Source organism: Oncorhynchus nerka, linkage group LG16 (genome assembly GCF_034236695.1).
Source record: "Oncorhynchus nerka isolate Pitt River linkage group LG16, Oner_Uvic_2.0, whole genome shotgun sequence".
Taxonomy (NCBI): domain Eukaryota; kingdom Metazoa; phylum Chordata; class Actinopteri; order Salmoniformes; family Salmonidae; genus Oncorhynchus; species Oncorhynchus nerka.
Window position 1 is genome coordinate 49,916,956 of NC_088411.1, and position 10,456 is coordinate 49,927,411.

General features: G+C 44.1%; 1 long non-coding RNA gene across 2 annotated transcripts; it reads right to left on the reverse strand.

The window, feature by feature from the left end:
* Positions 1–642: 642 nt before the first annotated feature.
* Positions 643–5,778, reverse strand: LOC115120105 (uncharacterized). Of its 2 annotated transcripts, XR_010459356.1 has the most exons (4): positions 5,113–5,778; positions 4,490–4,525; positions 964–3,312; positions 643–818 (listed from the first exon to the last, which is right to left on the reverse strand). It is a non-coding gene; the product is annotated as an uncharacterized LOC115120105 (long non-coding RNA). The 2 variants fall into 2 exon arrangements; XR_003862093.2 differs by having other exon boundaries at positions 643–3,312; positions 5,113–5,432.
* Positions 5,779–10,456: the final 4,678 nt, after the last annotated feature.

A 10,456-nucleotide genomic window follows, 5' to 3' on the forward strand; every position in this document is an offset into this window, starting at 1 on the left:
GTAGCTGGGACCTCTTTGACACTACATGTCACCACTGGGACCCTTTGGATGACACTACATGTTGTAGCTGGGACCCTTTGGATGACACTACATGTTGTAGCTGGGACCCTTTGGATGACACTACATGTTGTAGCTGGGACCCTTTGGATGACATCATGTTGTAGCTGGGACCCTTTGATGACACTACATGTTATAGCTGGGACCCTTTGGATGACACTACATGTTATAGCTGGGACCCTTTGGATGACACTACATGTTGTAGCTGGGACCCTTTGGATGACACTACATGTTATAGCTGGGACCCTTTGTAGCTTTATTTTTGAAAAAAAACTTTACAATCAAACACACTTCAAAATAGACCAATTAAATGAATCAAAACATGCAAACACTTAATGCTCTTCCTCTGGTACAATGATAACACTTATCTCTATTTAAATATTTAGAATAGTTATTTAATTACCTTTTCCAGAGTCCCGAGATCAGGAGCAGAGTTTCAATCGGTCAGAGTTCTTTTAGAATTTAGTTAGTAGCGACTCCCCTCTATTGGCTGAGAGTTGAAACAAAATTTAGAGATTCAAGTTTTTGATGAAACACTGATCCCTTGCCCCAATGGAAATCAAAAAGTCTGTAAAATACAGGCCGAGGTTCTGAGACACACGCACCTGGTCAATGTGCTTACAGGGTCAATTCAGATAACCATAGGTATAAACAAGAGATCAACTAAAGGACAACTAAAGGACTAGAGTGACTCTCAGTCCCATTGAACTACCTCAGCGTCCGTGGCACGCGACGAGGCCGAGGTTATGAGACACACGCACCTGGTCAATGTGCTTACAGGGTCAATTCAGATAACCATAGGTATAAACAAGAGATCAACTAAAGGACTAGAGTAACTCTCAGTCCCGTTGAACTACCGCAGCGTCCGTGGCACGCAACGAGGCCGCGGTTCTGAGACACACGCACCTGGTCAATATGTGACAAAACAGCTGTTCAATAGTTAAACGGTATATTGGAAAGTCCCTTCTCAGATCCAACAAGTTAGAATCTTTAAGTAATTTGAGTCAGGTGTCAATTTACCCGAAGTCAAATGGTTGTCTAAATGAATTCAGAATTCAAGAAGTCAGCGCCAAAGTAATGGCAAATGTCTCTTTATATACCTTTTGATTCTCTGCTCCCGATCCACTGCTCCTCCCATTCCCTCAGAGCAGAGAGGGTGATGACATATCTTACAACAGGAAATACTTTTCTTACAGTGCGGATATGGGCCTCTGTTTATGACAGTGCCCTTACTCTATCAGCAATGAGTCTATCAGCTGTTCCTATTCAGAGGTGTCACTTGAGGCAGAGGGTGATTCTTCCTGACACCAGTCAGGTTCAATAGTTGGTTGGCTTGAGTCGTCTTCTGGTGGCTTTGCCCAATCCGGTATTTCAGTAGGCAAGGTCATCTCTGTCTCTACCCTTGGTGGGTAAGACAGGGGAAGAGGACCAGGAGGTAGATCCATTTGGCATTTTACTACACCCTCCCCTGTCTCTTTTCTCTTAGTGCCTTTAACCGGACTCTGATTTCCAACTCTGGTTATCCCTAGCTCTAGTCCGTCTGACCTAGCCGTTATTCCCCATACTGTTGCCCAGCTACGATGTCCCGGCATTGTTGCCTAATTATCAGCTCTGTCCCTCATTCTCAAATATACACCATCTGTATGTCTACATCTAGTAGCTATTCTACCATGTTCAAATATATCAGCATATTCTCTCTCCATAGGCCAAACCTCATGTTTGTCCTCGCTATACCACTCCTGCCTTTTTCTAGCGCAACTCTTAAAGCATAAACATCTCTTGCAAAGCGGCACTCTAACACCATCCTCATTTCCCCACTGGGTGGTGTACTTTCCTCTGGTTCCTGATTCACAGCCTGTGCATATTTGAACCCGTCTCTGTTGTCCTTCTTCTCCAACCTGTTGAATAGGTCTTGTAAGCCATCCCATGTAATTCAACAGTGCCAGTTCTCTTATCCCAGTCTACTTCTTGTCCCTTGTAAACGATTGTTAAATTTAACTCTTCTGGCTCTTCTACATGTCCCCATCTGTTTCCCTTGTTCACTATGGGTTTTAGGGTTGGCCACTTATCTCTGCGGGCTAGACATAACATACATACGTTGTCTAACATTCGTCCTCTTAACATTAATCTCCCGCTGAGTACCCCTTCAGTACTTCTATCACATGAGCCACAGGTTTTAAAAGCGTCTGGGTGAGGAATTATTATTACCGGTGCTATCCATCCTACAGGATAATTCCTAGTATCTGGAAACTCTGGCATACCCTCACTTTCTAATTCTTGCCATCAAATCAAATCAAATCAAATGTTATTTGTCACATACACATGGTTAGCAGATGTTAATGCGAGTGTAGTGAAATGCTTGTGCTTCTAGTTCCGACAATGCAGTGATAACCAACAAGTAATCTAACTAACAATTCTAAAACTACTGTCTTATACACAGTGTAAGGGGATAAGGAATATGTACATAAGGATATATGAATGAGTGATGGTACAGAGCAGCATACAGTAGATGGTATCGAGTACAGTATATACATATGAGATGAGTATGTAGACAAAGTAAACAAAGTGGCATAGTTAAAGTGGCTAGTGATACATGTATTACATAAGGATGCAGTCGATGATGTAGAGTACAGTATATACGTATGCATATGAGATGAATAATGTAGGGTAAGTAACATTATATAAGGTAGCATTGTTTAAAGTGGCTAGTGATATATTTACATCATTTCCCATCAATTCCCATTATTAAAGTGGCTGGAGTTGGGTCAGTGTCAATGACAGTGTGTTGGCAGCAGCCACTCAATGGTGGCTGTTTAACAGTCTGATAGCCTTGAGATAGAAGCTGTTTTTCAGTCTCTCAGTCCCAGCTTTGATGCACCTGTACTGACCTCGCCTTCTGGATGATAGCGGGGTGAACAGGCAGTGGTTCGGGTGGTTGATGTCCTTGATGATCTTTATGGCCTTCCTGTAACATCGGGTGGTGTAGGTGTCCTGGAGGGCAGGTAGTTTGCCCCCGGTGATGCGTTGTGCAGACCTCACTACCCTCTGGAGAGCCTTACGGTTGAGGGCGGAGCAGTTGCCGTACCAGGCGGTGATACAGCCCGCCAGGATGCTCTCGATTGTGCATCTGTAGAAGTTTGTGAGTGCTTTTGGTGACAAGCCGGGTCATTACTCTGTGCCTTATTGGCCTATTAACCTATTAACTTCTTCTTCTTCCCAATCTTCTTCCCCGGACTGGGTGTCTTCCATGGGGCCCTGGAGAAAGAAAGGTTATTCTCCTATTGTCTACCTTGCCCCTTCCTGGTTCTCTTTTTGTCCCTGTGACTTTGAGGTCCATCGTTCCCCTGGGGGTCTTTCTGGGTCAGAGCTCCTACAGCTCTTTCTGCGGCCAGGGTCAAGTCGGCCAGTCTATGGCCTAAGACTGCGAGGTTCTCCCTATATCTTAGCTCTAACTTTGTGTCTGGACCATTCCTTTCAGGCCCTCTTTGCTGGGGTCTGGGGGGCACTGAGGTAATACAAGTGTGCCCGTAAGAATGTCTATGATTCCCTGGCTCCCTAAGCCTGAACCCATTTAGCCTCCTAAGGCCTCTTTGGGTTCCTCTTCTGTGCTTCCTACTGAAGTCAGCCAGAGTTTCACTTCCCCCTGTCTCAGTACACCCAATTACTTTGGACATTGGCTCTCTCCTAGCCTTTCTAATGGCTATTGTATCGTCTGCGCTAGGGAACCAGTGGTCCTTTACGGCCACATAATTGCTTAGGTTCCACTGGTCACAGCTGAGTCTTTCCCATTTTGGTGGGAAGATTTGGCAACTCAGTAGTGGTCTAGCACTCCCGTACATGAACCAAGGGCTCTGTTTTAGCATGGTGAGGTCTTCCTGAGACCAATGGGCTTCCAGGTCTTTGACTACAAGAGCCTTGTCCCACTGCCCGGTCAGCGTACCATTACCTATGTCCCCAGCCACCCTCCGGTGGTTAAAGGTCAAGGTTCGGTATCCCGTTTTTTTCCATGCCTTTCTGGGCCATGAGTCACTTTTCCAGAGATTCAGGTTGGGTCCGTTGGGACTCAATTTCCTGATCCATCTGTCTCCTTCCCCTGTTACTGGCCCGTGGCTCCCCACGAAGTCACTAGGCCCGTATAAGTACCAATGGGGTCATGGTTACGCCTAATGCGGTATGCTACACCCCCTTGGTAACAATGAGCACATATGAAGGTGGTTCCGCCTAACACTACCCCGTTGGTAGAGTCTATCCCTAGTGGCAATGGTTCCAATTGGCCAGAACCCCCACAATTTGTATATGCCTTAAGGGCATCTAAATGTCTGGCCCACATGTCTATGAACCATATTATACTCTCCTCTACCTCTATTAATACCCCTGCTTCCCCTATTGGTTCTGTCACTGGGGGGGGCACTATTACTTTAGCCATCCTTACCCCATTCCATGGCTTGTCGTGTTCCTCCTGGTCCTGCTGGGAGTGGGGGGAAAGAATATGGGTAAACACAATCCCCAAACTACTTTCAAAATGTTTGTGGGCCACCCCATTTCTTCTCCGCAACTTAGGGTCAATAGGACAGTTACCCAGAGGACCAGTGGGACGGCCTTTAAGGCTGTGTTCCGCTGATCTTTTGGTTTCAGTTTTCTCATTAATTTGACTATTTGGACACATAGCACGCCAACTAGGCCTGCTTCAATGATCCGCGCCACATAGTGTATTCCAATTATGGTAGCACACATAGGTTCCATTTTACCATCTGTTCCGTTCTTCTCTATTGCACCTATTTTACTTACTACAGTCATAGCTGCGGCCAAAGCTTCTAAATATAGACAGACCAAATAATATTTTCCTAATATTGTGTACATTCTCTGTATTAGTATTATTGGTACAACGGACAACATTATTCTTTGTCCCATCGTTAACCCTAGTCTAGCAATGGCAACTAATGAATTGATAGATAGAGTAACCCAAGTTACTAAGCCATTATTATGCCTATTTTCCCATGCTATTTTCACAAAAACTACGAGAACTAATATTTGACAACAGATGTTTTCCCATACCTGGTCAGTGAAGGGACTGCATGCCTCAGTCGAGGCGTCATGGTCAGTTTCGTTGGAAGTCATGGTAGAGGATAGCTTTAAGTTTTCACTGCCTAAAGTTAATCTGGTTGTTGAGTTGCGTTGTGTGAAGAGCAGGATGCCTCTGTGTCTCTGAGCAGGAGAGTGTTTGTGATCTGAGCGGCTGGGGGCTCTCTTATTTATTCACCTTTCTGCCCCTTAAACTTGAGTCACATCCGTTACTCTCGGGGTCATGAGCAGTACATCCTGTTCAACAGGAACTGCTGGTCCCTGTCTTCTAGGAGGATGCACTCTCTCATATACCATGCTCCAGATGATCAGTCCCTTTATCAACCATCTGATCCCCTTGAAGATTGACCAGGTAATTGTTAGGACCAGTTTACTTATTTTGACCAGTAGTTTAAACAGCCCTTTCCAAATTCTCTTGAACACTTTGTCTATCGGCATGCCTAATTTTTTTTGCATACCCTAACGCTGCCATTAATTGTGACATTTTCACCTAGGCTGTTGTTCCACTTAGTGTAATTAGTTCTGCTTTTTAGCTTTACAGTGGGGGAACCTGGACACTCAGTTTCATTGGCTGTGTCACATTGTACCAGGATGCCCCATCTCTTTGTGTATGTTCTAAATATGATTAAGTCACTTTCACATTTTATGTTGCTTTAGGTATATTACTCTTCCTGTTTCTCTAGGTATATTACTCTTCCTGTTTCTCTAGGTATATTACTCTTCCTGTTTCTCTAGGTATATTACTCTTCCTGTTTCTCTAGGTATATTACTCTTCCTGTTTCTCTAGGTATATTACTCTTCCTGTTTCTTTAGGTATATTACTCTTCCTGTTTCTCTAGGTATATTACTCTTCCTGTTTCTCTAGGTATATTACTCTTCCTGTTTCTCTAGGTATATTACTCTTCCTGTTTCTCTAGGTATATTACTCTTCCTGTTTCTTTAGGTATATTACTCTTCCTGTTTCTTTAGGTATATTACTCTTCCTGTTTCTCTAGGTATATTACTCTTCCTGTTTCTCTAGGTATATTACTCTTCCTGTTTCTCTAGGTATATTACTCTTCCTGTTTCTTTAGGTATATTACTCTTCCTGTTTCTCTAGGTATATTACTCTTCCTGTTTCTCTAGGTATATTACTCTTCCTGTTTCTCTAGGTATATTACTCTTCCTGTTTCTCTAGGTATATTACTCTTCCTGTTTCTTTAGGTATATTACTCTTCCTGTTTCTCTAGGTATATTACTCTTCCTGTTTCTCTAGGTATATTACTCTTCCTGTTTCTCTAGGTATATTACTCTTCCTGTTTCTTTAGGTATATTACTCTTCCTGTTTCTTTAGGTATATTACTCTTCCTGTTTCTTTAGGTATATTACTCTTCCTGTTTCTCTAGGTATATTACTCTTCCTGTTTCTTTAGGTATATTACTCTTCCTGTTTCTAAATCTTCTTGATCGTATTTTAGGCCCAAATACAATCCTAATATGGTGGCGCTGGGGACGCCAACTATAATTAAAAACATACTTACCCACCAGCATCATCCTATCTTACATTCCCTATGCTTTGTTCTGTACTCCCCCAACTTCATATTTCCAGTGAAATATAAGAGGGAGAGCATCTTTTAGTTTATTTTTTAACTATTGGGTTTCTGGGTTTGGATAAGCACTCTCCAGGGTCTGATCAAAATGCCAGTTTCACCCTAGCCAGGAATGATTTCTTAGGTGGGCTATATTCTCTTTTGAGTGCTGCCTTTTGTTTACCTTTTCCCTCTCCAGCAGCACTATCTCTACATATGTACTTGTGACAAGAGTAGACTCTTTCAGTTTTATACACGGGGTCCTGGGCTAAGTACAGCTGCCATCCTAGGCCTAACCTGTACCTTCTCCTGCCATCTCCATCATGGGGAGGGACATCATTTCCTCCAGACATGGGGTGACGAAGGTGAACATTTGTTCCTTTTCCATTGCTCTGCCCCAGTGTAGCTCTCTAACTGGCCTGCACTGACCTTCCCACCAACACCTTCTCATCCATCCAGGATGTTGGTTGTTGTCTAGGGGATAATTGTCCACCTGGTCCCAACCCGTGGACTCCAGAAGCACTCCATCCCAGGCTACACTAGGGTCTACTAGGATCCATTCACCTTGTCCTGTTTCCATCCAGGCCTGTCTGTTGACTCTGTCTATCCCATATCCATCACTAGGTCCCTCTCCAAGGTCCCTATCTCTCAGATACTCATAGCTGGAGTTAAATTGGAACCTTTGGCCTGTTAGAGCTGGGTCTGGGCCTGCAGTTCCAGTGGGAATGGGCCAGAGTGGTGCTTCTATTCTAACTGGGGTTAAGAGGGCACTTCTGGTTAGTTTGACCTCTGTGACCCTCTGTCTGCGACATTCCAGCAATCTTTGTCTGAGATGTTTCCATACCTATCCCAGGCACACTGGCACCCTCTGAGGTCCCAGGAACCATTAATGGTCCTTATGTCCAGTGCACAGTTGGTCATGGTGTTGCAGTTGCACCTGCCACACGTCTGAACTCTTCCATACCTGCACCTATACTCTCCTGAGGCTCCATCAGAGCACATCTCTAGTTGCCTGATGCTTAGCTCAGCGGGCCCTTCGTATTGCATATCGCCAGTGGGCTCATTGCATACGTCACAAGGGACACACTTCAGTCTGCTTGAGCCAGGTAGACCTGTCGGAACGCTTCGTTCCCAGACTACTCTTCTTGTGCTCCCTCCTTTGAGGCCCTGTCTGGCTAATTCCTCATGTCTAAAGTGCCTGCCTACCCAAATGGTGTTTGGACTCCTCCTGACTTGGAAGCCTGCTCTGCACTCTAGGAGGTATTTCCATTCTGGAACGATTATGGAGGACCTAATTTCCTAAGTTGTGTCAACTGTTCTTCCACAAGCTGTCCTTACAGTATTAGCGCTTATTACTTCCTCAATAATACGCCTTTTACCGTATTTCTTTACCAGGTCACTTTTATCTGCTGCTGGATTCTTCCTAATCCTGATCCAGTCTCCTACCTTTAAAACACAAGGTAGAGGGGTAGACTTGGGATTAGGAACATCCACCGTACTATTTTGTCCTGGTAATCCCATTAACTCCCTGAACTGGTTGGGGTGCTATTTAACTCTATGCATGCTTGCACTAGCTTTGGTCCCCAATCTTTGTCCGCTCTCCACAACCCCAAAAGTTGTTTTGAGTTTGCCAATGGTCCTCTCTGCACACCCATTTGCTTGAGGTGTGTAGGGAGGTGAGAAAGTGTGCTTTACTCCCCTCTGGGTGCACCATTCCTCTACCTTTTTGTTTTTATACTGACGTCCATCGTCAGTCCTGATCGATTGAAACCGTCCTAGGGTCAAAGTCAAAAGGTTAAGCATTGTCAACACAGGCAGAGCATTGCATGTTTTGATGTGTTGATCAGACACTCTTCCTAGATTACTAGGCTTTTGCTCTTGACAGGTAATGCACTGCTGGCACACCAGTTTGGCCTCTACTGGGTCAAATTCAATCTGGTCCTGTCTAAGACGCTTCATAAAGATTTTGGGACCTAGATGTCCCCAATCTATGTGTAACGCCTTGAGTTAGTCTGCTTCAGTTTTGTAGAGAATTATTCTGCCCATCTGGACTAGTTCATCTACTTCCCTGATGCCTTGTTGATTGAAGTCAGCTTCCTTTCCTCCCCCATCTACTGTGTGGGCTTTTTGGTGACTGACAACAACATCCATTCTATCCATTAACTCATGGATCTTTCTCCACTCTCCTTCGTGCTGAATTGTTTAGTTTTTAGCACTTCTGTAGCCATTGTTCTGCCATATCTTCTTGTCAGAAGTCATGGCCTGGGCACTGTAGTAACTGTCTGTAACCAGTTCTATTCTCTTTAGATTGGGTGTAGAACAGTGTAGCAGTGCTTCCATTATGGCCATAACTTCTGCTTTCTGGGCAGTGCCTGCTATTTCTTGTTTCCTTTTTATGAGTGTTTCGCCAGTGGCTTTGTTTTTTACAATAAAACCCCACTTGGTTACTTCCTGTTTTCTCACTTCCATCCGTGAGCACTACTATGTCCCTAGGTTTATCCTCCTTTGGTTTCACCTTGACTGTTGTAGGTCCTGGTCCTGGCTCGTCAGTGTCCCATCCTTGGTCACTGATGAACATAACTCCTTTGGTGGCATGTACGTTCCTCCACTTATCCCAAGTGGTGGTTGTAATTACCTACCATTTTTTTCGTATGGTTAGTGGCCCATAGTTCGTTTAGTTCTGTGTCTTTTATGATTATGGCCTGTCCTTAGGCAAGGGACACTATTTTGTTCCAGTATAGCTCTAGCAGGGCCATTTTAGCCCCTGTACTGGAGTACTTCATTGTGGGCCCTTTCAGCTGTTTGCTGTAACATTTGAATTGTTTTTCCTGATAGCTCATTCGAAATCCAAATGTAGCCATCCCTCACCACCTCTGGCCCTTCAGGTTTCAGACACAGCCAGAGGGGTACGTTGGGGTCTCTGGGCTTATTTTCTTGGGCTTCTATGGCCATAAATTTCACATTTTCCCAGGATTCTTCCATTTTCTTGTCCCATGTTATGGTTTGTCTACCATATTCTTTGTCTGACATGGCCTTTTGATGCCCTTCTCTTGTTATGCCTCTGTAGCAATGCTTTGCAGCTCTGCTACAGCCCGGTATGTGGTTTCTAATATACACTAGTTTACCTAGGCATTTCTGCATCTCATTCACTGTTTGTGGCTTGCTGAGCTCTGCTACTTTTTTCAAATAAATGTTGCTTGTGGTAATTCCAGTGCCTATAGTGAAACCGAGAAAGTTCACTTCCTCTCGACCAATTTGGCTCTTTGTCAAGTTCAGTTTCATGCCTGCTCTGTTGAGTCTGTCTAGGGCTGCTATTACTGCCTCTGTGTGTTCTGACTCTCTCTATTTGGTCTGGAACAAAAAATGGTTCATTTTTTATGACTCCCCTTACTCATAATTTTTTTGCGTCCGATTTGCTGAGGAGATTTTCTTCTCCTTGTAGCATATTTATCCCTATGTGGTTTATTATTTTCATATCTTCCATCCTCAGTCCATCCTGAAATTTTACCATGAGGTGTCCACCCTTTGCATTATTTACTTCCATGTAAAGTTCCATTCCCCTACTCCTGTGTCAGCGTCTAACTGACCTAATACATTTGCACATGGGTCACTATCTGTCTCAGCTCTTTCAATGTAGTTATGTCTATGTTTAACTTCCTCTTAACTGCTGTTTTAATGGCTGTGGTTTAAAACCGGCCTTTTTCGCTTCCGCATCTGCTTCCTGTTGCCGCAGCTAATACTGACAGTACC